Consider the following 27,526-nt stretch of genomic DNA (forward strand, 5'->3'; position numbering starts at 1 on the left):
TATTAAGTCTTAGGAAGAATGATCTGTGGGTTTTCTTTTTCACAATAATTAAGCAAGTGAAACAATGTAGGAATGCAAGAAGTCTCTTTAATTGTGTTGGTTTAAGCATCTGAAATCTCAGGCTACTTTCTAAACACATCTCTGTATTGTGAAGGGGGACTTTCTTGGGGGCTTAGTGGCTGTGAAATTGTCAGCTTTTCCAGAGAACGAATTCCTTTAGTCACAGAACCGTTTTGATTCAAACTTTTGAGGATGCTGGTTAAAAGGATACATTATTTGTCTAAGGGTACAATTATTGTTTACCTACAATAAATAAGTTTTACATTGCTATGGTAAATTTCAACCTAAGTGGAATTAAAATACTGTATAAACATTATAATGCATATTTCATGTAAATAACTGTAAACAAATATAACCGTTATATCTTGTAAACCTTTTCTTTAAGCCTGTTCCCTGTAAAAGCTAAATGTCTTTGTGAGTGAAAGCCACGTCCCTTACCATGTATGAAATGTATAAAAAATGCCATATATGGTAGGAGGAATATTTTAGCCAATCATATGAAGGTAGGGAAAATGATGTCATATATTGGTAACAAAAATGCTATGGTAAATTGGAATTCTTCCCTTCAGCAAGATGGCATTACACTGCTGTAGAAAGAGTTCCCATTGTACAGATATAATCATATGCATGAGCCTGACTAATGTAAAAATGTCATGAAATGACTGTTAAATAAAATATTTTAATTGGCAATAGCGTGTCTGTGCAATTACTAAAAAAAACAATGGGGGCATTGTTTAGACAGGATAGTATAGATTCCTGTTTAGCGGGTAAATACGGGGTTAATAGATAGTCTAGATAAGGCGGTGATCTTGATTGACAAGTTTTAATCTATGGTTAGATTATAAACAATTTTTTATTGACAGAAAACAGGCGGAACCAAAGGAAAACAGTTGTATACAAAAGACAGCAAACAGAGGCGGGATATCCACTAGAACAATTCAGAACAGTACAAAATCATGTGTCATTTATACCCACCCATAAACCCCAGAAATCTCTTTCAAATCACCCTCCCACCCACCCCCCAACCCCCTTTTTACCCTACAAGCAGGGAGAGGGATGCAGTCCCAAAAAGGGAACAAAAGATCACACATGATTCCCCCAGGGTTCGGACCCTGATGAACCTAGGGCAGTCAACGGGGCTAAACACCCTCTCCTCCCCCCAAATTAATCTGTGGTTAACTGGTAGCCAGTGGGCCGATTAAATTAATGGAATGATGTGGTTAAATTTCTTTTTCCCGGTGATTAATTTGATGGCTGTGTTTTGAATCATCTGTAAGCGGTGAAAATCTTTTGAATGGGTAGAGTGAATTGCAGTTAGTCGATGTGAGAGATTACTAATGAGTGGACTGGAACATTGATTGCGGACGGGGGAGGAGGCATAAAATAAAGCATATAATACATAGCTTGTAAAAATTCCACTGAACAATGAATGAGATTTATGTCTGGTAGGTGAGTTTCCTGTCAAAAATTATGCCTAGGAGTTTTAGGGTTGGTGCAAGCTGAATGGTCTTATTTGAGAGAACTATCGGAGAAGTAATGTCTTAAGATTCACTGGTGGAGAAAAGAAGTGCTCTTGATTTATCAGGTAAGACTCTGATTAATTTCCTGAATGTCACTGGTGTTAGTGGGATCGAGTTGTTGTAATAGCCGGATATCATCACTATAGACAAAAGAAGTGAAGCCAATGGATTGTGCCAAAGTAAGGAGGGGTGCCATGAATATGTTGAAGAGAGAAGGTGCTAGAATGGAGCCCTGAGGAACTCCACATGGCAGAGTGTACTGTTTTGAGCACTGATTGAAACAAATGATGTAACGACAATCAGATAAGTAAGACGTGAACCACTGTAAAGCAGTGTCTGTGATGCCAATGTGTTGGAGGCGGGTTAGTAAGATAGAATGATCAATAGTGTCGAAAGATGCTGAAAGGTCAAGAGAAATGAGAAGCACCGATTTATTGTCTTCCACATCTGCATCTATTTTATACGGCTCCCAGGGAAAGTAGTTCCTCTCCAGCAATAAAACACATGGTCATCAGACACTGAGTTAATAGCTGAGACAACACATTAATCTACTATGTAGTGCCTTGGGTCACAGCACTGTAAGGTCTATACTGGCTCCATATAAATAAAAACAACCCAAAGTTTTCTATCCTCAACAGGTAAGCTATTGGAATTTTTTGTAGAAGATTCGCATTCAGCTCAGCACAGTGTAATTGATTATGCCATTAGTGACTGGAAGTTCAGGGTGATAAATGCACTCCTATCAAAACCACAATTCTAGGTATCATACTGTAGATAAAATGTTCTGTACAGATCAAAGCAAATACCAGCAGACAAGATCCTTTCCCGAAACATCTGTAAATTTCCCCTTAAGCACATAAGACACTGTAAAATAGAACGAAAATATAAAAGGGCTCTACAACTGCTCGAAGTAAGCAGGTTTTATATTTCTTTCTTGAATAAAAGCTTTAGCTGCGTAAGACTTCGGCCTAGTGGTCAGACACTTGAAATGTAATTTTTATGAGAGAGACTGAAACAAACACAAAGCCTTAAAGCAACTCTAGGTTGACTGGGACTTTTAAATCCTAATTCATAGCCCCTTTTATGAAGCTGCACTAGAGGAATTTAGTGTGGGTCAGCAAGGTAAGTGCTCCAACGTTCATAGGAATTTGATGAGTGTTGGAGCATGTATCACACTGGCTAAAAACGTCTCACAGCTTCATAAAAGGGGCCCAAAGTGAGAAAACTATCTTACAGCTCAAACAATGCCTGAAAAAAACTAATGCAGCACATACCATCATACAGAGAGGGTAGAACTACAAAGTAGTCTTTGGAGAGTTAAAAAACAGAAGAATGAGTTAAAAGCTGTCTCATATTGAGGCAGTAATATTTAACAATTTATTTTAGGTCATTTAGGAGGAAATATAAACACAACCCTGATTTAGGAGTGCAGAATCAACTAAAAAAAAATTTTTTTTTCTTTTCATTTACGAGAAATAAAAAATACATGTTTCAAACAAATGGGGGATTTTTCTCAGTCAGTTTCTTCTAAATTAGAAAATGTGGATTCTAACTTAGGTTGTTTGGATAAACGACTAAATATTATTGAAACTCAATGTAATAATCTACAAGCTGTCTCGGTATCAGCTGTTAAAGTTTCTACAGTGATACATTCTAAAATTGAATCTATGGAGAATATGAATAGAGTAAAAAATCTACGCTTGGTCAATTTTCCAGTAACTCATTTATTGTCACCTGAAATTTTATTAAGGAAGTTTTTTAAAGAAGTACTGGGAATGGCCAATGCGGAGAATTTTCCAATAAATAATTATTACTATATTCCTCCAAAAAAAGTTGAATTTGCCAAGGAGGTGGACCATCTGACCACACCAGAGGTAAACTTGACTGAATTTTTGGAAGATACACAGGATGTGATTCAGAGTCTGTCCACCCTGGTAATAACATGCATGAGTGAGATGGACAAGATGTTGATAATGAGACTTTACTTCAAAAATAGGTTAATGAAATTTTGTGGGGATTTGGTTAGGATTTTTCCGGATGTCTCTAGGACCACTCAAATGAGGAGGAAAGAATTTCTGAAATTGAAGGACAGAGTTTTGGCCCTGGAGGCATCCTTTTACCTGAAATTTCCCTGTAAATGTCTGGTTAAGTTACAAGATATTGAGTACGCCTTTTGGGATCCCATACAACTACAACAATTTTTAGTTGCAAGAGAACAGAAATGAGATTTGTTTCACCTAGCTGAGAATATGAGGAGAATTCATTCAAAATAATATCCCATTTTAAGGAATGATTCAAGGTTCTCTAGTGCGAACCGAGAATTATTGTCCTTTATTTTCTTGAATTTATTTGATTAGAAATAGCAATATGTGCTCCCCATTAATGTGGGCTTAAAAGGAATTATGTATGTATGGTTTGATTATGTATTGTTTTATGTGTTTATCCTTTGGAATTATTGGATATTGTAATGTATTCAAAATTTATTAAAAAAAAAAAAAAAATACATGTTTCACCTTTATGTTCAACAGAATTCCAAAGCAAATTACAACTTCTAGATATAGAATATAGATTAACAAATAAAGGGCTCCTTTTACAAAGTCGCGATAGAGGCTTCTACCATGGGCTGGCAAGCTAAATGCTCCAACGCTCCTGGGAATTCTATGATCATCGGAACATTTACCTTGGCTTTGTGAAAGCCAATGAAAGTGCATGTGAAGTCCAATTGTGCATAGAGTGTCTTGGTAGGAAAAATGATATCCAAGTCTAGACATGCAGGGGCTAATTCTATAAACATCATCCTGATTGTAGGCGGCCTACTGCTGCTTAGCCAGCCAATCAGTGTTTTTGTTTTTTTTAGGAACCATAATGAGGCAGGCCGCCTACATTATAGGCATCTCTGGGAGCCTAGGGAGGCATGTATGCCCGCCTAAGCTTGCCCAAGGCTAGTGTGGGCGTTGCTGCACCCAGAAGTGGTCTTAGGTGACCTTAGGCAGACCTAGGTGGCTCTACGCTCCTCCCTAGGCCTGCAGTAGGCATCTACATTTCAAGCAGCCACTGAGCTTATCGCAACAAGGGATCTCCCAGCCGCAATAAGTTTAGGGGCTGCGGCAATCCATACCCCCCATGAAGACCTACTGGCAGGAGGGATGCCCAATCCCTCCTGCTGGATCCCACCACTCCATAAAGTAGGCCCCCCCGGACCTCCCCATCCCCTACTGTACCCTCACAGCATCCCCGGACCCCCCTTACCTTATGCTGATGGCTGACCAGAGGCAGCCTTCTTGCCTTCAGCCAGCTGGCCCGCCTGCACTCAAATGGCAAGCCTGTCCCTTTCCAGTGCATTGTGGGATGCACCAGGGAGGGGCCTTAGGCCCTGATAGGCCCTAGGGGAGGGGCCTTAAGCACCTGGGCCAATCAGGGCCTAAGGCCCCTCCCTGGTGCATCACCATTTGAATGAAGGTGGGCCAGCCAGCTGGAGGCAGGAAGGATGCCTCTGGCTGTCCATCAGTAGAAGGTAGGGCTGGGGGGTTCTAGGAGGGCTGGTGGGTGGGTGAGGGGGAGTCCGGGGGGGTGGGCTGGGGGGGGGTCCAGCGGGGGGTGGAGGAGGGAGGTCCAGGGGGGCTACTTTATGGGGTGGGAGGTGTCTGGCAGGAGGGACTGGACATCCCTCCTGCCAGTGATGTTTGCCATGGGGGGTTCTGGCAGGAGAGATTGAGTATTCCTCCTGCCGGTAGTCTTTGCGGGAGAGGGGGGGTTGCCACTAAACTTATCACTGCAGGGAGATCCCTTGCCACCATGCCTGTGTGCGATTTTCAAAAGCCGCTTAGGTGGCTTCTGAGCCTGGGTGTCCTATACAGAATCTGGCCTGCAGGGTTTCCTGAGGCATTTACAAAATGCTCAATGAACATTGAAGCTTTTGTAAAATACATATAAGGACATAGAAAATACTGCGGGAACAGCCAGTTTACAAGGGAACTTGTTCAAGGAAAAAGTGGCATCACATAAATGTTGGTATGTACACATATAAGCGGTGATTATGCAATTCTATGTACACGTGCTGGTACTTACATGCAGAAGTGCTGAATTTTAGCAAACTGGGAGTCTAATGGGTTCCAGTTAAGGAGCTTAACTAGAAAATGCTCATTTTTTCTATTTTAGATGTGTTCTTACATATAAGAGGTAATAAACTACCCCCCCCCCCCCTTTTTATCAAGCTGCACTAGAGGTTTTTGGCGTGGGCCAAAGTGTCGGAGCATTTACCACATCAGCTCATGCTAAAAACTTCTAGCACAGCTTGATAAAAGAGGCCCTACAGTAGTAGATTTAAAACAAACCAGGGAAAATATTTCTTCATTCGACACATAATTAAACTCTGGGATTCATTGCCAGAGAATGTGGTGAAAGGAGATAGCTTAGCAGGTTTTTAAAAAACGGTTTGAATAATTTTCTAAAAGACAAGGCCTAAGTCATTATTAAGATGGACTTGGGAAAATGTACTGCTTATTTCTAGGATAAACAGCACAAAATCTGTTTTACTTGTGACCTGGGTTGGCCACAGTTGGAGACAGGATACTGGGCTTGATGGACCTTCAGTCGGTTCCAATATGGCAACTTTTATATTCTTATGTTCCCTTCACCAAACTGCTGTTATCAGCCATTTCACCACACATAGCAGGTTAAAAGATTCTCCCATATTTCTCCCACTGTCATCTGTAGGAGCTAGCATGGTGAAAATCTGCAAGCCTACTTGCATGTCCCTTGGGCCAGCAAGAAATGATAAAATCATCTTGATTTATCCTGCCCATAACTTGCAAATCAATGAGAACTAGCTTTAGACAGGGTGGTCCAACAATCTCATGCATAACAGAAAGTGATTCCTTAGTGCGATGCTCACTTGCAGAGTTTTGTCTCCTTAATATTCTAATTTTATTCACCATTTACCTATGGGGTCCTTATACAAACCTATGGCAAAAAGTGGCCTTAGCGTGCCCTTGTGCAGGATTTCCCCGCATGCTATTTTTACTCCAGCAATAAAAATGACCTTTTCCTATTTTCTATATTAATGGTCATGCACTTATGTTGCCACTCTCACATGGCCATTAAAAATAATTAGCGTGTGTGCACTTCCCGCCACTCATTTTGTAGTCAGAAAAGATTCACACAATAGGGCGAACACAGTAGCGATACCCAGAATTGCTGAGGATATGATAAACAAAGTACTGATAACTAAAATTATCAGGATGTCCGTAAACCTAAGGCGAACAGGCAAACAACCAGAAGAACACCTCGCCTTCGGGAAAGGAGTCAAACAAAAAAGGCAAGGGTGGTGTCTTTTCAACCAGTAATCAAACCTTTATTAACCAAGCAAAAGTCCCAACTGGACTCCAGCAACATTATCTCCAGTGTCGCCTGAGGAAGGTGTTCCCATACGCCGAAACAGGGACCCCTGTTGGGACTTTTATTTGGTTAAGAAAGGTTTGATTACTGGTTGAAAAGACACCACCCTTGCCTTTTATGTTTGACTGTAAATCTAAGGTGAACGTAGAACATGATAAACTTGTTCACTACTAGAGAGTTCTCGACTAGAGCAGCTTCTGATGCATTCAATGTTTCTTCCAGAATATCGGCAGTGGCCATTGCAATGAACAGATTGGCCCCGCATCAACACAGGCGCAACTCAACAAGTATCAAGAGTAATCTTACCAACTTCTTATCGTAGTTTTTACACAACTTCTGGCACACACGGACACACCCAGCACTCCTTTATACACCCAGCACTCAACTCTGGGTGGGTGATGGGAGGAGTTTAGGAGTGTCACATCAGAGTTGAGTGCTGGGTGTATAAAGGAGGTGTGTCAGCATGTGCCAGAAGTTGTGTAAAAACTACGATAAGAAGTTGGTAAGATTACTCTTGATACTTGTTGAGTTGCGCCTGTGTTGATGCGGGTTCTCTGAGGCAGCATGGCGAAATGCGTCAGAACCCGTTGAAACCCCTTCATTTAATAGCTAAGTCTGTTTACTTAACTAGTTGAAGATTTAAAGTTATTCAAAAGAAGTGATTTAAAGTTGGAAATTTATTAAGAGGTTTAGCATATAAACTGTAGTGCAATGATTGAGAATTTGAGCCGTGTCAGTAGTGGGCTAAATTATGCTTACCCATCGGTCTCGTAAGCAACAAACGGTTCTCTGAGCACTAAGTAGTGTTATAAAGATTATGGTGCTAATTATACCAGTGTGTGCATTAGTGCTGCCCGATTCAGGAAAAAAAAATTTTGATTCGATTCAGCCTATTGAATCGATTTTTCGATTTGATTCGATTTTCCTGCCCAATTGGGTGTGTTTTTGTTTTTGTTTTTTTTCAAACATCCTGGTGGGTTTATTTTATAGCCTCTTCACCCCCTTTGTCTTCTCCTAACCACACTGGTGCTGTGGTGTAAACAAAATAAATAAACAAAAAAGACTTTTCCTCTCTCTGTTAAATCCTAGCTCACGTTTGCGGTCTAACACCAGCTCTGGCAGGATACACGTTTCAAATCTGACATACTGTAATCACAAAACAGAAAATATAATTAGTTTTTCTACCTTTTGTTGTCTGGTCATTATTCAAATCTTGTTGGTCCCAGGCTCTGGTTGTCTTCTGATAACTTGCTTGCCAGGGTCTACTTCTTTCTTCTTGCTAACCATCAATCTTCTATTTCTGTTCTCCCCTTCCATTTCCCTTCCCTCCCCTGGAGGTCTGGCATCTTTCCTTTTTTTTTGTCTCCATCCACAGATCCACCTTTTCTCAACTACCCTTTCATCCAGCATCTCTCCCTCCTTTACCACCACCCCAGGGTCCACCATCTCTCCCTTTCTGTTCCTTTCATTCCTAAATCCCACTGTCCACCATCTCTCTCCCTCGCCTCTGTTTTTAGACCCATTATTTCTTCCCCCCCAAAGTCCAACATATGCATGTCTCTTTGAACCCCCCCTTCCCTCCCTCCCTCTCTCCGTGTACTTCTACACCAGGGCCCCCTCCCCTGAAGGTCTGTCCCCCCCCTTGAAGGTCTGCACTCCCCAAAAAAGCCTACAACCCACCCCTGAAGGCTTTCCTGTCCCCCCTGAAGGCCTACACCCCCACCCCTGAAGGCCTGCACCCCACCTCTGAAGGCCTGTACCCCCCCCCCGAAGGACTGCACCCCCCCCCCCGGGAGGCCTGCGTGTTCCCCCTGGCCTCCCGGCATCAATTTACCTAATTTCAGCAGCTTGCATAGGATCGCTGGTGCTAGCGATCTTTGCAAACTGCCATAGGTCTTCGGAGCTGTTTCCTCTGCCACGATCCTGCCTCTGATGTCAGAGGAGGGGCGGGACCACGGCAGAGAGAAGACAGCTCCTGCTTTAGGGGCGAGGGGGGGAGGGTCAGTCACCCAATCGGGAGGCCGATTTTTTGTTGTTGTAAATCGATTCGAATCGATTCACCCAAAGTGAACTGGTGAATCGGGCAGCACTAGTGTGCATATTCACTTATCTGTTTCTAGTTTAATGCACCTGGAGTAATTAATTATTTATTCATGAATATATTTTAGTATCCTGCATCTATTGAAGACATTTGCAAGGCGGCTACTTGGTCCTCAATCTATACTGTCACCTCTCACTACTGTTTAGAGCAAAACTCCATGGGCAAGCAGCTCCGCAAAATGTTTTCTTCCCGAGCACCAACTTTCCCTCCAACCCTCTGGGTTTTGGCAGGATCATTTCAATATATGCATAATTCTCATGAACCTGGCAGCTTGGGAGTACCACCACATATGAGAATATATGCCTACTTGTCCTCGGAGAAAGCAAAGATACTTACCTGTAGCAGCTGTTCTCCAAGGACAGCAAGCATATATTCTCACAATCCGCCAACATTCTCTAGTTAGCTTCTTAGTTTTGTTACTAAACTGCAGATCCCTCCAGCCGACGGTGGGAGGGAAGGCATCAGCATCCATGCGGTATGGGCACTGCCTTAACAAATTTAAAGTGACAGTACACTTGGTAATATCCGTACCGGGTTGTGTACGGGGTCAGAGGGGCTAATTATCCAGTTTATAAATACACAGATAACCATATCCACAACAATGTTTATACTGTATATTACCCTACAGTTTACCACCAGCAGCGCCTGCCTGCAGGGAAAGCAAATCAAAAGGAACCCCTGACTGCAGGTTCACCCTAGTTGAGCCACTAATTAACAAGTCTCATTATCCTATTGTTTAGCAAGAATGTAAAACAAAAGCAACCTGCAGAGAATCCTGGCAAGCTCCTGCAAACTGAAACTGAAGCAATACTCTTTTTTTATTTTGACAAAATCGAATCCATATATTTATCCACTATTTTTCCAGACAAGCAATATCTGGGCAGCCAGCTTCAGGCAGAAGTGAGAAGCAACGGAGGAAGAAAACAGTTTTGGCAGATATATCAAAGTTTTCCTACAATTATTCTCAGGCACAGGACTGTAAATGTACAACTTTGATCAAATGATTCTTTCTTATCAAGGGACTCTGAGCCAGTCAGTGAGATGCTTTTTGCCATCATACAATAATTTAACAAGGTGCTCCTGGGAGCACATCACGGTTGTTCATAGAGAGGAGTAAGAGAATTCAAGAAAACTAGTGGCAAGCACTGAGGATCCTGAGATAAGAGGATGTTAGGATAAAGCCTGAGCTCAGCTAGGCTCTATGAAGCAGTGGTTCCCAACCCTGTCCTGGAGGACCACCAGGCCAGTCGGGTTTTCAGGCTAGCCCTAATGAATATGCATGAGAGAGATCTGCATATAATGGAGGTGCCAGACATACAAATCTGCTCCACGCATATTCATTAGGGCTAGCCTGAAAACCCGACTGGCCTGGTGGTCCTCCAGGACAGGATTGGGATCCGCTGCTCTATGGTGTTACATTAGGAATGAAACTAAACTAAACCAAACCTTAGGCCAGTGGTTCTCAACCCTGTCCTGGAGACCCCCCCAGCCAGTCAGGTTTTCAAGAAATCCCTAATGAATATGCATGAGAGAGATTTATATATAATGGAAGTGACAGGTATGCAAATCTCTCTCATGCATATTCATTAAGGATATCTTGAAAACCCAACTGGCTGGGGGGGTCCCCAGGACAGGGTTAAGAACCACTGCCTTAGGCTTATATACCGCATCTTCTCTATAACAATAGAGCTCGGCACGGTTTATAAAAATTAGAAAAGAGAACAAGTACAATATGAATTTGGAATAGTATGGAGAGGAGAGGAGCGGAATTAGATGGTTGTTATGCTCTTTATCCACTGCCATATTCTCTATTTCTATGATCAACCCATTCTATTTTCCAAAGAAGCTAAATCTATTAAAGGCCTCTTCAAAATCTGGGTGACTAAGAAAAGGGGGGGGGAGGGAATTGGGACTTGTATACTGCCTTTTTTCTAGTTTTACAATCACACTCAAAGCGGTTTTACATACAAGTTCTTCAAGCATTTTCCCAATCTATCTAATGTACCTGGGGCAATGGGGGGGATTAAAGGGCAAATTCTATAAGAAGTGCCCAAATGGATCACTAGTCGGTTAGAAGCTGAAGCTTGACCAAGATGGTGGTTTGAGGCAATCGGGGAGATGCCATCGTGGAAGTTCTGATAGTATCTCATTTCCTACCTGATGGTTAAAAGAAAATCAAAACCCCGGGTGTTCCCGGATGAATCTTCAGTGCAGACTGGCCCGATGGATGTCTTCGTCGAGTGAGGCTCGAGAACACCACAGCCGGGGACTTCCTTGGCCGGAGAACGAGCGCAGGCTGAAGCGCAGGAGTTCTCCTTCGAGGGAGCCACTCTGTCCCCGGTTGAGTGTACTCCACCAACCCGCCTCGAGGCAGCAGAAGAGGCATCAGCCCGGGACGTTTTCCTGCCGGTTGTGCAGAGCGGAAGTACCGGCTCTGGTTTGAGGCAGGAGAAGCTGCCTGTTTTGCCATCACAGCGCTTGATGGGGGGAGCATAGCCAGCTCATGAAGTTCCTATGGTAGTAACTCTGGATACAGGTACTTTGATGGCTACAGGGGTTACTGGAACTGAGTTTTTGCCCCTACAGAGACTTGAGGTAATCAATTTGGAATGCTATTACTAATTTGCAAGTCTCTCTGGGGAATCAAATACAGCAACTTTCTACACAGTGTAATAAAGTACTTTCAGAGAATTTAGAACTTAAGAATAAAGTGACTATGGAAAATAAGACTGATGATTTGGAAGTCCGGATGAAATCTTTGGAAGCGCAAGCTTTAACTTGGGTTAAAGACAGTGCGAGTCTATATTTCTTAAAAAAAAAAAAAAAAAAAATCTTTATTCATTTTCAAATCTTACAACAAGTGTACAATATTTAATCAGAGAATTCTTACAAATCACTTGATATTCTTATATATTATTCTCAAAAGCATAAAAAAGAAACCCTCCCTCCCCATCCCTTCCATTAGGAATCAACCAATTAAAACATATATCATACATCCCAATCCCACACTAATCATATTCCTATATAATAAAAAGGTGTTTAAAGTGTCTAGTCATTAGAATATGTAATCAATGGCCCCCAAATCTTTTTAAAAGTGTTATAATTTCCTTGCTGTATAGAAAGCACTCTCTCCATTTTATAAATATGACAGATTGAATTCCACCAAAAGGTATAATTAAGTTTAGTATAATCCTTCCAATTTCCAGTAATATGTTGAATGGCAATCCCCATCAGTATTAGCAAAAGTTTATTGTTATTTGCTGAAATTTGACTCTTTAATCTCATAGATGTACCAAATAAAATAGTATCATAAGATAGGGCAACATGATTTTCTAACAATGAATTAATTTGGGACCAAATTAATCTCCAAAAGGCATTTATATAGGGACAGAAAAAAAGTAAATGATCTAAAGTCCCAGCATCTAAATTACAATGCCAGCATTTATTAGACCTAGAGCTATCCAACTTCTGCAAACGTACTGGGGTCCAAAAAGCTCTATGCACCAAAAAGAACCAAGTTTGTCTCATAGATGCTGACCTTATAGTTTTTATTCTCAAAGACCAAAGTCGTGGCCATTGAGAAGCAGAAATTTGATGCCCAAACTCAATGCTCCAAATATCCCTAAGACCAGTTTTGTGCTTTTTATTCAAATATCCATACAACAATTTATACCACTGTGCGGCTTGGTGACCCAAGAAATCCGCCTGAAAGCATAGGAATTCTAAACTATACTGAGTATTAAGATCTTTCCATTCAGGGAACCCTTCCTGAATAGCCTGCTTCAATTGCAACCACTTAAAATTTTGTGATTTATTTAAACCATATTTATATTGCAACTGTGAAAAACTAAGCAGTGAACCATTTACAACAACATCATTTAAAGTCCGTATACCTGCAATAATCCAATGCTTCCAAACGATTTTAAATCTGCCAACTTTAATCTTGGAGTTTAGCCAAACGGATTGATTTAATGATTTAGAAATTGGATTTGGTGACAGATTACTAACATAACGTAAAGTTCTCCAAATATCAAGCAAAATTCGATTTTATTTATATTTTCTGGGCAATTTTATACTTATAAGATGAGACAAATGCAAAGGAAACAGGAGTTGCCATTCTAAATATAACCAATCTGGGACAGTCTCCATGAGATCTGGGAGGATCCAATACATACCCTGTCTTAAAATATAGGCTTGATGATACCTATAAAAATTTGGAAAATTTACCCCTCCCTCCCTAATTGTCTTTTGTAAAGATACTAAAGCAATTCTAGGTCTTTTACCCAACCAAACAAATTTAGTAAGAATACCATTTAACTTTTTGTAAAATGACCCCTGAAAAAAAATTGGTATCATACTCATTTGATAACAAACCACAGACAATATCATCATTTTAATAGTTTGAACTCTCCCCCACCAAGAAAGATGTAAAGGATTCCATTGCTCACACATTTCTGATATTTTCTTTAATAAAAATTTTTCATTCTCCTTCATTGTGTCCTCTTTTTAATTTTTGATAATAATACCTAAGTATTTTAATCCATCTTCTTTCCAAACAAATGAGAATGATTCAAATAATCCTTTGGTACAGTGAACATTGAGCGGAAGAACTTCAGACTAGAGAATGACACGGTGGCGGTTTACCCGCGGCCACCGCGTTTAGCCGCGGGTAACCCGCCAAAACGGGGAACGAAAACTAGCAGTCGCTGCGGGGACGGGGACAAGGCCATTCACCGCCCCGTGGAGCGGTGAATGGTCTTGTCCCCGCAGTGAGGCATGAAGGATCGCACGGTCCCCGCAGCCCACACCCGCCTGCCCAATCCATCCTAGTGATTAGCCAGCTCTCTCCTTTCTCCTCACCTTAGTTTGTAGGTTTTCTTTTTCGGCGACCCGCACGCTATCAAAGAGCCGCGCACCTGCTGCTGCTCAGTTTTGATCTTCTGCTCTGACGCAACCGGAAACAGGAAGTTGCAGCAGAGCAGAAGATTGAACACTGAGCAGCCGCGCATGCGCGGCTCTTTGGGAAAGCGTGCAGGTCACCGAAAAAGAAAGCCTGCAAACTAAGGTGAGGCGAAGGGAGAGAGCTGGCTAAACACTAGGATCGATTAGGCAGGTGGGTGGGGGCTGCGGGGACCATGCGATCGTCCGTGTTCCCGGCTCAAACTGGAAGGAGGGAGTGAAAGGGAAAAGGATTCTGGGCCAAGGGGATGAAGACAGAAAGAAAAACCCACAGCAGGAAAGAAAGGGAAGGACAGGCAGGTGAGCCAGCTGCTAGAAGCAGGGGGGGGGGGGGGGAAGAACGAGGGAAAAAAGCTAGATGGGGTTGAAAAGAAGAGACACACTGGTATGGAAGAGGAAGATAGGGGAAATCTGGACACAGGAAGGTAACAGAAAGAGGGGAAATTATGTGCATGGGGCATAGGGACAGAGACATAAAGGGGACATGCCAGGGGATGGTATATGGACACCGGGGGGGGGGGGGCAATGGCAGATACATAGGGGAGATATTAGAAATGGGGAAAATAGGAGCACAGAAGCGAGATGGTTTGTGGGGATGGGACAGGAACCTAGCTCGCAGGCTCCAGTGGCTTGCACAAATTACATTGTAACGTGCCATGAAAATAAGAGGGAGGAAGGTAGATAGATAGGCCACGCGAGAGGAGCTGAAGGGTGGTAGAAAGGAACAGATGGTAAAGGAGAGAGGGAAGGGTGGTGGTGGAAAGGAATAGGACAGACATTGAAGGAGGGTGGAGAGGAACAGACCCTGAAGGGAAATGTGGAAGACAGAGTGGGAAGAAGACAGTTGCCATTCTATGGGGGAGCGGAGGGAAGAAGATGGGTGCTAGACCAATGGGGGGGGGGGGGTGAAGGGAGAGGCACAGTAACAGCAAATGGAAGATGCAGAGAGAAGACACACAGTGGATGGAAGGAATTGAATGAGAAGATGTGGAAAGCAGAAACCAGACAACAAAGGTAGAAAAAAAATTCTATTTATTTATTTTTTGCTTTAGGATAAAGTAGTATATTAGTTGTGTTGATAAAAATTTATAAACAAAGCCCTGCCAGCTGAACATCTCTTACTCTAGTTCAGCAGCAGGAACTTTGATTTATAAGAAAGGAATAAGCTAAATATTACAGAACTAAGGCTTATATGGATGCAGCGGGGACGGTGACGGGGCGGTGAATGGGATGGCAGTGGCGGTGACGGGGCGGTGAAAGGGATGGCGGTGACGGTGATGGGGCGGTGAAGGGAACGGCGGTGACAGGGCGGTGCAGAGGATGGTGGGACGGGGACGGGGCGGTGACGGGGACAGATTTTTTCCCCATGTCATTCTCTACTTCAGACTTACCCCAATTGATCTTATATCCAGAAAATTTTCCAAACTTCTCTATTAATTCAAGTAAACATGGAATGGTAATTTCTGGTTCCCTCAAATAAAGCAGTATATCATCCACATAAGCAGAGAGTATATATTCCCAATTCGAATAGGGAATGCCTCATATCCCCTTTGCTTGATTAATGGCTATTAACAAGGGTTCAAGAACAACATCAAAGAGTAAAGGAGATAAAGGACAACCCTGTCTTACCCCCCTTAGCAAGTTAAATCGATCTGACAAACTATTATTAATATATAATCTTGCACCAGGAGAGCTATACAGTGTCTGAATTATTTGAATAAAACCAGAATCTATTCCAAACCACTCTAAAGCCTGATACATAAAAGTCCACTCAACTCGATCAAAGGCTTTTTCTGCATCCAAAGAGATCAAAAAAGCCGGATCATTCATGTTTTTTGTTAAATTTAGAGAGTGAAAAGCTAATCTAGTATTATTCGAAGAATGTCTCTTAGCAACAAATCCTGTTTGGTGAGTATCAATAATAAAAGGGAGAGCTTTAGCCAAACGCAAAGCCAATACTTTAGCAATAAGATTTCCATCTACATTTATTGACGAGATAGGCCTGTAGTTTGAAACCAAAGTAGAATCTCTGTTTGGTTTTGGCAAGACAATAATTAAAGAATCGGCCATAGTACCTGTAATACAACCTCTATTCAGTTGATAATGATATAACTTTAACAAATATGGCAAAAGGGTAATTTGAAATGATTTATAAAACTCAACAGTATAACCATCACCACCTGGAGCGGATCCAACTCTAAGAGATCTCAATGCTATTTCTAATTCTTTTAAAGATATAGGTTCTTCTAAACTCCTTTTTATATGATCAGGAACCTTCGATCCATTAAGTAAATTTAAAAATTCTAAACCATCCTGTTCTCTGTTTTCATAAGACTTGGAAGAAAACAAATCTTTATAAAAAGTAAAAAATTGCTTTAAAATATGCTCAATTTCAGTATGTGTACCTCCTTGTTTATCTTTAATTGCAATAACTTTAGTCTTCCTCTTTTTTGCTTTGAGATAGTTTGCTAATAATCTTCCTGTCTTATTTGAGTTACCATAATACTGAGCCTGCTGACAAAACAAATCTTTCCTTACAAATTGAGAAGATATCTCATTATATTTGGCTTTTGCTTTTAATAAGATTTGTAAAGTATGTTGTTCCCACCTATTAATTTATTTTCCAAAATCTTAATTTCTTTTTCTAAGTCAGAAAATTGTTTTTTTAAGTTGTTTTTTAATATATACTGAATAAGAAATAATATTACCTCTCATAGTTGCCTTAAATGCATCCCATAAAGTTTCAATACTTATATCAACAGAAGTATTAATTTGGAAAAATTCAATCATTTTCAACTTAAAATCTTCAAGAAATTTTGAGTCAGCAAGCAAAGCATTATTAAATCTCCAAACTGGTTTAGGACAAACTTGTTCATCAGATTGTAACTCAATCCACACTCCCCCATGATCAGACAAAATAATAGGATCCATAATGGCTTTCGTCACACGCTGGACTAATCTATTAGAAACAAAAATATAATCAATTCTTGAAAAGGAATTATGGACCTGTGAACAAAAAGAAAATTCTTGATCATTAAAATGAAGAATACACCATATATCAATTAAATCACAAGATTGTATTAAATTATCTAGCCCTAACAATTTTATAATTTTGCTTGGTCTTTTAGCAATAATTGGATCCATTACAGCATTGAAATCTCCAGCCACTACTAAATTAGAAGTAGCCAGTGGTAGTAATAACTGCTGTAAATGTTTTAAAAACTCCATTTGATTCGAATTTGGAGCGTACACATTTAATAAATCCAGGGTAGTATTTCCCATATCCATTTTAACATGTACCCATCTTCCTGAAGGGTCCGAAGCAATTAATTGAAAATCAGCTAAACACTTCCTATTAACTAAAATAGCAACCCCAGCCTTTTTCCCCACTGCTGGGGCAAAAAAACATTTAGAAACCCAACCCCCTTTCAGTTTCTTAGATTCTATTAATGACAAATGCGTCTCTTGGACAAAATATATATCAGCATTTTGCTTCTGAAGGAAAGCTAACATTTTCCTCCTTTTGACTGGATGATTTAGGCCATTGACATTTAAAGAAAAAAACCCTTAATCTCCATCTAAAATCTCATATAGAAACCAACAATAATATATAGATTTGATACTATTAAAATGACCAGACACCATCACAACTAGTATGTTTAATAATAACTCGAATTGAAGCAATACCCCCCCCCCATCATCTATAAATTCATTACCCCTAATTCCAGCAAAACCCCCACCCCACAACCCTCCCTATCCTCCCCCTAAAAATGATTGTCTTGGAACATGCATAGGACATATAATCACAATACCCCCCCCAGGCAACATAATATACAAATCCATCTTTTAAAATAATAATAATATGATATTAATTCATGAATACCCTAAACATCAATAATGTAATTTATAATCTCTGAAATTAGTATAATCACCCAATCAACCATATATATTATCAAATACAGTCACACTCAATAAACATAAGTATTAATTAATAATTCAACTATATTCCCAGTTAAAAGAAACATAAAATTCCCTATTAAATCAACCAATTAATTAAATTAATCATTTGATAAAGTACACTTTTAAACATTAGGAATTCAAAATTTCATAAAACCATCAAAAGAGATCTTATAAAATAAACTCATAAATTATTCCCAATAATCATTGTAATTACAATATATCTATTGAATCCCCTTTAAAAAGATACTAAAAATAGTTCAAAGTTAATATTTTACAATCAAATCTAAAATACAATTCATTGTATCAATCTACAAGAATATTTTAAATAAAATCAATTAAAACATTAGCTTAAGTCAAATTTCTTTAAATCATGACCCATTAAACTATATAAAATTAATCCTCACAATTAAATATTTGTCATTTAATTAATATCATATATCATTTTAATCATAATATCAGAGCCCTAATAAACCAAAAATATATACCTAATAATCCGCATTTTCATATTGCAACATAGAATATTAATAAAGAAAACTCTCAAATATCTTCTTTAAATCCTGGCAGAAACCTATTGATCAAAATGAGCAAAGCAAAGATAATCCCCAGGCAGTAGCTTTCCATCCAATTAAAGAACCTTAAATCAGATCTTCAAGATAGACACAAGAAATGTAATTAATATTCAATACACTGAACAATGCTAGCTCTTCCCTTATACAGTTAGTGAACTACCCAGAAAACCTGTCTGGCTATAGGGTGAGCAGTATGGTTTTCAAAAGCCCTATCTGGAAAAGCCATGGTAGAAACTCTTCTTCAAGTAATAACATGCGCTATCCTCAAGAGGCATTCAAGTGAAAAGGCAGCATCTCTATTTATCAAGTTCCATAAGAGGGATATGAATGGCAGCTCGGCTTGCATAAAGTTTTGTAAAAACAGAGAGTTAAGAAGATTAAAAAGTTATTACTCTGTTCAATTCTCATGCATAAATCTATCCAAAACTTTCATCATTCAGAATTCAGCCAAGTCCCAAAAGTCTCAACATCTTTCTGTACATCAAGCAAAACTTCTCATAGTTCTTACGATATAAGTTCCTGAAGAAAAAGTCGACATTTGTGACCTCTCCAATCATTAGTGACACCTTCAACTTGGAATCCAAGTTATAATAAAGTCAATTAATCTTCCATACAGCAATCCAGTGTAATGAAAATATGCCCAAGGAGACTCTTAACAGGAAATTCACATTAAAACCAAGAACCTGCACTTATCCCACATACAGTTGCAAAGTCTAGAGACTGAAGAGCTGTCATTATCACATTAAACATCATAACTGCCTATGCCCAGGACACTGCGGTGTAGGTTCCAGCATAAATCTGATGCGAACCTCTTTCAGATATCATCTGCCGCTTCCTTACTGATATGCTTCTCTTGCAGGACATTGTTTAATGTATGAATGGCACATAACTCGAGCCACTGCCTCTCATGGTACTCCAGGGTCTCACTATCTTCTATTTCGTGCCTCTCTAGATACCACCACTTATAAGCAAAGATTAATCCCAAATTAACAATGTAATAGGATAAAAGAAACAAAGATCTCCCAAAACAATAATAAAATAAGCATAAACTTTGTTCCTCTTCTTCTGTTCTCCTAATCTTAAATTAAATTTTAAGTAACCATTGGCTCTGAAGTAAGCAGAAAATCCTTTAATTTCTCTGGATCCTCAAAATAAATGGATTTATTTCCAGATGTAACCCTCATCTTGGCAGGATAGTATACCGTATTTTCTCGCATATAATGCGCGCGTTATACATGGTTTTTACATACCGTGCATACCCTTGCGCATTATACGCGTGAGCGCATTGTACAAAAATTTTTTTACATAGTTTCCCCCCCCAACACCCGATTCATCACCCGGAAGGAGCGCTCGCACTCCCCCCCTAAGGACCGCTCGCACCCCCACCTGAAGGACCACTCGCACCCCCACAGCCTCCCCCTCTCCCCCATGGAGAAGCTGTCTACCTTGTTTCCGGATGCCAGCCCAGCTGCTTCCTCTGCCAGCGGTCCTGCCCCTTCTCAGAGCCCTGTGCTGCGCTGCTTCCTCTTCAGGCGGTCCCGCCCTTTCTCTGACATCAGAGAAAGGGCGGGACCGCCGGATGAAGAAGCAGCGCAGCAGGGCTCAGAGAAGGGGCGGGACCGCCGGTAGAGGAAACAGCTGGGCTCGCTGGCATCCGGAAACAAGGTAGACAGCTTCTCCATGGGGGAGGGGGGGGAAGCTGTGGGGGTGCGAGCGGTCCTTCGGGGTGGGAGTGCGAGCGCTCCTTCCGGGTGATGAATCGGGCGACGGGGGAGTCGGGGCGGCATGCGCGGTATATAAAAATTTCTGTACATAAAGTTGTGTTTTTCGCGCGCTATACCCGTGTGCGCGTTTTACACGGGTGCGCGTTATCTATGTGAAAATACGGTAATCTATATTTGAAACCTTTTTCTCTCAGCTGAGGTCTAAGTTGGAGAAATTGCTGCCTTGTAGCTGCAGTGTTCTTAGCAAAATCTGGCAAGAAAAGTAGTTTAGACCCCTTATAGTTAAGGTTTTTATCTGCTTTGGCCAAGCTTAAAATTTCAAAGGCTTGCTGGAATCTCAAAAGCTTAAAAATAAGTGGTCTTGGCTTTGCTTGATTTGCGGACCATTGAGATGGAATTCTATGAGCTCTTTCAATTTCCAGGGGGAATTTTGAACTCAACTGTAACAACTTAGGTAATAAGGTTTCCAAAAACTGAATAGGATTCCTCCCCCCTCCAAATTCTCCGCTAAACCAATAATTTTCACATTCTTTCTGCGCCCACGGTTCTCATAATCTTCAAGTTGTTTTTGTAGCTCACTGATGGTTTTATTATCTTCCTTACACTGTGCAGCAGTTATCTCCAACTGCTCCAACTTTAGATTCTAACACAGCCACTCTCTGATTAGCCACCTCCATCTGTCTATTAGTGTGGACCACCTCCTCCTTCACTTCCTGTATACTATCTGCATTACTTTGAATCATGGGCTGTATTTTCCTGAGCTGTACCATAATTTCTTTCTTGTCCAGCTCCTCCTCTTTTGGCAACGGGGCTTTCGACGACGTCGCCTGATCATGTTTAACATGCTCCGCCGTGCCCGACGCCATAAAAGCCGCTTCAATTTTTGATTGCCGCGTAGTAGCCATCTTTCACACCAATAATATAGATACTTAAGAGCCCAAAAGAAGTCAAAAGGTAAATTTTTATATTCAATTTGTTGCCTGATATAGCGGAGCAGCGCGACTACACTTCCATCTCTTGCGCGCGCCAAGCCACGCCCCCCCGCGAGTCTACATTTCAAAGAAGAAATGTTGGAAAATTCCATCAGGGGATGTAATTTGTAGATTATTAATTTTCCCAAAGTTTTAGTTATGTTTAAAAGATACATGAATGAGATTTTGAAGGTGCCAGAAATCTCTTATCCACCTCTCTCTAAGATATATTGCCTTTCAAAGAGAGTTAAGTCTCAAAGTCCAAACCAGCAGAATTTATCTGCTGATAGTCTGGACTTCAACTAATTTCCTTGAGAAGTCGGAGACTGAGGTTCAGGCTTCCGCAACATTGTTGGTACAGTTTGCCATTGATTCTGATAGAGAATGGATGTTAAAGTTATTTTTTAAATTTAAAGATGTTCCATTTTTGACTAATACTATCAGAATGTTTCCAGATGTATCTCGTTATACCCAGAAAAGATGAAAACAATTTCTTATTTTGAGACCACAGGTCACTCAGATGGGGGCAACTTTTCTACGATTCCCTTGTAAATGTGTTTTGGTTTTTAAGGAGGACAGGTATGTCTTCTATGATCCACGTCAACAACAGAAATCACTTTATGCTGATCGGCGAATTGGACAGAGGACGAATTGGAATTATTCATAGCAGAACTAAATAGGCTCGATAACAATATCAAATTTACTGCTACTATAAATCATAGGGAAATCCCGTTTTTAGATATTTTGATTACAAAAGGGATTACTCATTTACAAACGTCCCTGTATAGGAAAAAGACAGACCGTAACAGTTTGTTACGGTTTCACAGCTTTCACCCGGAGAGCTTGAAAAGAAGTTTGCCCATAAGTCAGTTCTTGAGGCTACGCAGGATTTGCCACACTTTAGATGACTTTCGTTGCCAGGCGAAACAGATGAAAATAAGATTCTATCATCGGGGCTATCCTTATGATGTAGTCAAAAGGGCGTATAAAAGAGCTAAGAATGCCCATAGAGATTGGCTTTTGTATGAGGGGGAGCGGGGTGTACAGTCCCAGGACACAGTGGCCTTTGTGCAGGAATTTTCCTCCCTAGCCCATAGTGTATCCAATATTGTCAAAAAACATTGGCATATTCCTAGGATGTTAATCCCTGACCTGGATGCAGCGCCTTTGTGCTCGTACCGCAGGAGAAAAAACTTGGGGGAGATGTTAAATCATTACAAATTACAGGAGAGAATCCCCCTTTCCAGTGGGAATCATTCCCCGTGCGGTTCTTGCCAATGGTGCGAGTATACGATTCCGGGTGAATATTGGACTCATCCCACTACTGGGGTTATGTACAGGGCGAGACATAATACCACTTGTAGGTCTGAGAATGTGGTATATGTGTTGCAATGCCCATGCCCCAAATTGTATGTACTAGAAAAGGCTCCCAAACCCCAAGATAAAAAACTGTAATCGGGGGTAGAGACCACTACACAAAGAGAGGGGAAGGAACTAACGTGTTCCTACAAATAACCTTAAGAAAGAATAACTGAAAATTATAAAGAGAGCCCTCAGTCACACAGCCACCTCCCACAGGAGGCAAAGGCTGTCACTGGCTTACACCAACAGGTGTCAACTGTGAAACATCCTAGGGCTCTCTTAGTGAAATTTGGTGCAAAATAACACAAACGGTGCTTAAAGTGCTTTTTATTTTGAATTTTTAAATTCCCCACGCTATGTGAGTAGTCTCTACCCCTGATACAGGGGGGTTAGAAAAAACAAGTGTCCAATTTCAACCAGCGAAAAGAATGAAGGTACTTAGCTTCTTCAGAAAGGCGAACAGCGTATCACCACAGTCCTACGGGACTCCGTTTCGGGGGAGTACTCCCCCTTCTTCAGGAACAGCTGACGCTAGGCAGGAGCCGATCAATCTTGGGGCTGCTGCTTGAAGGCAATAGAAGAAAATGGCGCTTGACCAGAAAGGACGCCTCCGATTTAAACCAACAGACTGAAAGGCGTGATCCAAATGAACGATCACGTGATGGTGCACAGGTGAGCCACCAAAACAAATTACTGTCACTTATATCAGACCAGACCTTAAATTCAAAAACAAAAAAATTAAAAAATTGTTTAAAAATGATGAATGATATGAATAGATAAATACATAAATGCGACCGAAGCCGAATCAGAATGTATGATGCCACTCAATGAAATCGTTATGTCCTGCAGGGGTAAGGGTTTGGAGCTCATAAATCCAAAACTGTTCCCTTCTTTGTAACCAAGCCACCTTATCCCCTTGATAATCCGGAAAAACCTGCTCGATGATAGTCCATTGAAGATCTTGAAACATATGATTACGTTGTAAACAATGGGGCACCATCGGAGAAGTAATAGACTGAGTGTTAATACGACTACGGTGTTCTATCAGGCGCGTTCTGATAGTCCTTTGTGTGCGCCCCACGTAACTCATCCGACATGGACAGGTGATAATGTATATGACCCACTTAGATGTGCATGATGTATTTGATTTATGAATATATGTTTGTGAGTCACTGGATGTTCCCAATGGGTACCTTCCATGGTAAGGGCACATATGTCACAGGTATTGCTACATCTGATATGGTGGCCTCCCTGGTGGTTCTGTGCTTGCACTGAGGAGTATCTGGATCGGACCACCCGGTCAGCAATGTTTTTGGGCCGAGCATAAGCAATGCACGGAAAATCCTGAAACTCTGAGTGCAACTGTAGAACATGCCAATGGGTCCTAATACTCCGGGCTACCTCAGAGGCTCGATCAGAGAAGGTTAGTACACAGATGATCTTAGAGTCTTCCCCTGTAGGAACTTGAGAGAGCAGCAAGGCTCTATTGGCGTACAGGGCCCTGTGATAGGCCTTGGAAAGAACTTTATGTGGATACCCCCGCTCTCTAAAACGAGCATGTAATGCTCGGGCTTGCCTCCGGAATTCCTCCACGTCAGTGCATAACCTGCGGATGCGGAGGAATTGGCTGATGGGTAAGGACGTCTTCAATTTGGTGGGATGACAACTTGTGAAGTCCAGATAGTTGTTTACTTCAACAGATTTTCTGTACAAAGTGGTCACAAGTGTGTTATCATTTTTTTGGACCCAAACATCCAAAAAAGGGATTTTGTTATAATCAAAAGACATGGTAAATCTAAGATTGGGGTCCAAGGTGTTCAACCACTCCAAAAAGTGACTTAATAATTCCTGAGGACCTGTCCAGACGCAGAACACGTCGTCTATGAATCTGAGCCATGTTTTGATGTATCGATACCAGGGCGCAGGGTACAAGAGTGGCATCATACATTCTGATTCGGCTTCGGTCGCATTTATGTATTTATCTATTCATATCATTCATCATTTTTAAACAATTTTTTAATTTTTTTGTTTTTGAATTTAAGGTCTGGTCTGATATAAGTGACAGTAATTTGTTTTGGTGGCTCACCTGTGCACCATCACGTGATCGTTCATTTGGATCACGCCTTTCAGTCTGTTGGTTTAAATCGGAGGCGTCCTTTCTGGTCAAGCGCCATTTTCTTCTATTGCCTTCAAGCAGCAGCCCCAAGATTGATCGGCTCCTGCCTAGCGTCAGCTGTTCCTGAAGAAGGGGGAGTACTCCCCCGAAACGGAGTCCCGTAGGACTGTGGTGATACGCTGTTCGCCTTTCTGAAGAAGCTAAGTACCTTCATTCTTTTCGCTGGTTGAAATTGGACACTTGTTTTTTCTAACCTCCCTGTATCAGGGGTAGAGACTACTCACATAGCGTGGGGAATTTAAAAATTCAAAATAAAAAGCACTTTAAGCACCGTTTGTGTTATTTTGCACCAAATTTCACTAAGAGAGCCCTAGGATGTTTCACAGTTGACACCTGTTGGTGTAAGCCAGTGACAGCCTTTGCCTCCTGTGGGAGGTGGCTGTGTGACTGAGGGCTCTCTTTATAATTTTCAGTTATTCTTTCTTAAGGTTATTTGTAGGAACACGTTAGTTCCTTCCCCTCTCTTTGTGTAGTGGTCTCTACCCCCGATTACAGTTTTTTATCTTGGGGTTTGGGAGCCTTTTCTAGTTCTTCGATTATTGTAGCTCCCATTTCTTTTCGGGTTTTTTCAGTTTCTGCCAAATTGTATGTAGGCAGAACCACCCGTTCTATACGGGTTCGTTTAACAGAACATAAGTCCAGAGTCCGTACTCACTCAGAATCGTCCCCGCTGGTCCATCATTGGATTCAGTGCGGGCATACGTTAGAAGATCTGCAGTGGCGGGTCCTAGACCAAATTTTTGTAGGGTGGGAGGGAGGGAACACTGCCCGGAGGCTCAACCGGTGTGAACTCCGGTGGATGTTCCGATTAGACTCTATGGCCCCTAATGGGTTAAATCAAACTTCTGACTGGTTAGCTCAAGCGGATCTTTAGATCCTTGGTTAGCTAAGGGGTGTTGGTTTTTTCAGTGGTTTTTTTAGTGCTTGGCCCCTTTTACTACGTATGGGTCAGGAGTGTAATTCCCCGGAAATGACGTATTTTGGGGTAGGGTATTTAGTTCTCAGAGTCGGTGAACCTCGGCGTGCTTTTTTTGCCGATGGTTGGTATGTGACGTTTGTCCTGCATAAATGTAAGTTAAGCATAGATAAGGGAATGATTTTGTTTAATGTGGTGTATGCGTGTGCTCTAATGTTATCTCTAATGTGGTGTATGTGTTTGTTTGGTATTCTAGTTCCCCAGTTTTCGTCTTGATAAAGATTATCGAAATGCGTTGGCGTTTGGGGATGAAAAAGCTAAGTAAAAGTTTTTCATACTAGCTATGCATAATTTATAAGAAGTTCAATAGGAAAAGCAATGCAAATAAGGAAAAAGATCAATGATAAACAAAATAGGAGGTGGAGGCACCGTTGGGTAAATGAGGAATTTTCCGACAAACCTATGGTGTTTGTTGGTATGTGTCTGATACCCGTTAAAGGTCTTCCTTGAACTCTTGATTTTTGCGACTCTGTGCACGTGTTCTATGATCCACAGCAGTTATCTAAATTTATATCTTCTAAGAGCAATTTTTGATTAATCATGAGTATAGCAGGCTCTTAGAGCTCACATAAAAAGAAAGAATAGTTTAAGAGCAATCAGACTGCATTCTTATTTTCCTTTATGCCATTTGCCTATTTATTTTAAATATCAGCTTACCACCAGCTCCGCTTTTATTTAATTGTGGACTAACTATACTTTGTAATATTTTGTTAAATTCCTATATTTTGATCTTATGGCTTATTGTGATTACATTGTATTTTTCTTTGTTTGAAACTGAAAGGGTCACAAGAAGCAGTGTGGGGTTTTAACCCACAACCTCGGGGTGCCGAGGCTATAGCTCTAACCACTGCACCACATTCTCCATTCTCCACAAAAGCATTGTGGCAGGGGCTAAAATGCTAATATATCTCCTGTTGGAAGGTTCAGGTTATAAACCAAACTTGTAGGATCCTTATAGAGAAACTATACCCTGGAAAATAGTTCAGAATGACAGCAAGCTGAGTTCAGCATTTGAAAGTTTGTAGGCTTATTTGCATATCTGGTATTGAGATTGCAATTTCTAAACTAAACTAAACTAAACTAAACTAAGCCTTAAGTTTATATACCGCATCATTTCCACGGAGTGGAGCTCGACACGGTTTACAAAGCTTAAAAATACAAGAAGAGAGGGGAGAGAGAGTTTACAAGAGCATATGAAAAGAGGGGAAGTAAACAGGAGAAGAGATGTTATATATTAGAGAAAAATTGAAGGTATAGTAAACAAAAGACACAAGCAGAGACCAGTCTTAACGGAGGAAAAAGCCTCAGACAGGGGCCCACCCACCTCCACAATGGTGGAATAACGGTGTTCAGGCGATCACTTCACTGGCATAAAACCTCCTACTATAATGGTCATAGCAATGTGTCAAAAAATTGCTTTCAGCTTGTCATTTCCGGTGCTGACGCAAGTATACGTCATACACCGGTATGATTTAATCTGGTTCGCTAACCATGCCGCCATCTTAGGATCTTTTGAGACGCGAGTGGCATCCGTATGAGAGGTATGTAGCCGGTTTTTTTTGATATATGTAGTTACAATACACACCGGTTTTTTCAAAATTTATTCTGATTTGAGTGTTTCTTATCTATATTTGCAGTGTGATCGGACTTGTTTACACCCTGAGGCAGCTTGACAGTGAAACGCTGGCCATCGTTGGTGTTCCGATCCTTAAGGAGAAAGTTAAGTTATTATTATCTTCTTCCACATCACT

General features: G+C 41.0%; 1 protein-coding gene and 1 pseudogene across 7 annotated transcripts in view; both read right to left on the minus strand.

Moving 5' to 3' along the window:
* The window catches only part of MCHR1 (melanin concentrating hormone receptor 1), a 97,374-nt gene that overhangs the window by 32,466 nt on the left and 37,382 nt on the right, over positions 1–27,526 (minus strand). The gene's annotated exons all lie outside the window — the stretch shown is intronic.
* On the minus strand, positions 18,999–21,195 carry LOC117355775 (annotated as a pseudogene).

This window comes from Geotrypetes seraphini, chromosome 2 (assembly GCF_902459505.1).
Source record: "Geotrypetes seraphini chromosome 2, aGeoSer1.1, whole genome shotgun sequence".
In the NCBI taxonomy this organism is placed as follows: Eukaryota; Metazoa; Chordata; class Amphibia; order Gymnophiona; family Dermophiidae; genus Geotrypetes; species Geotrypetes seraphini.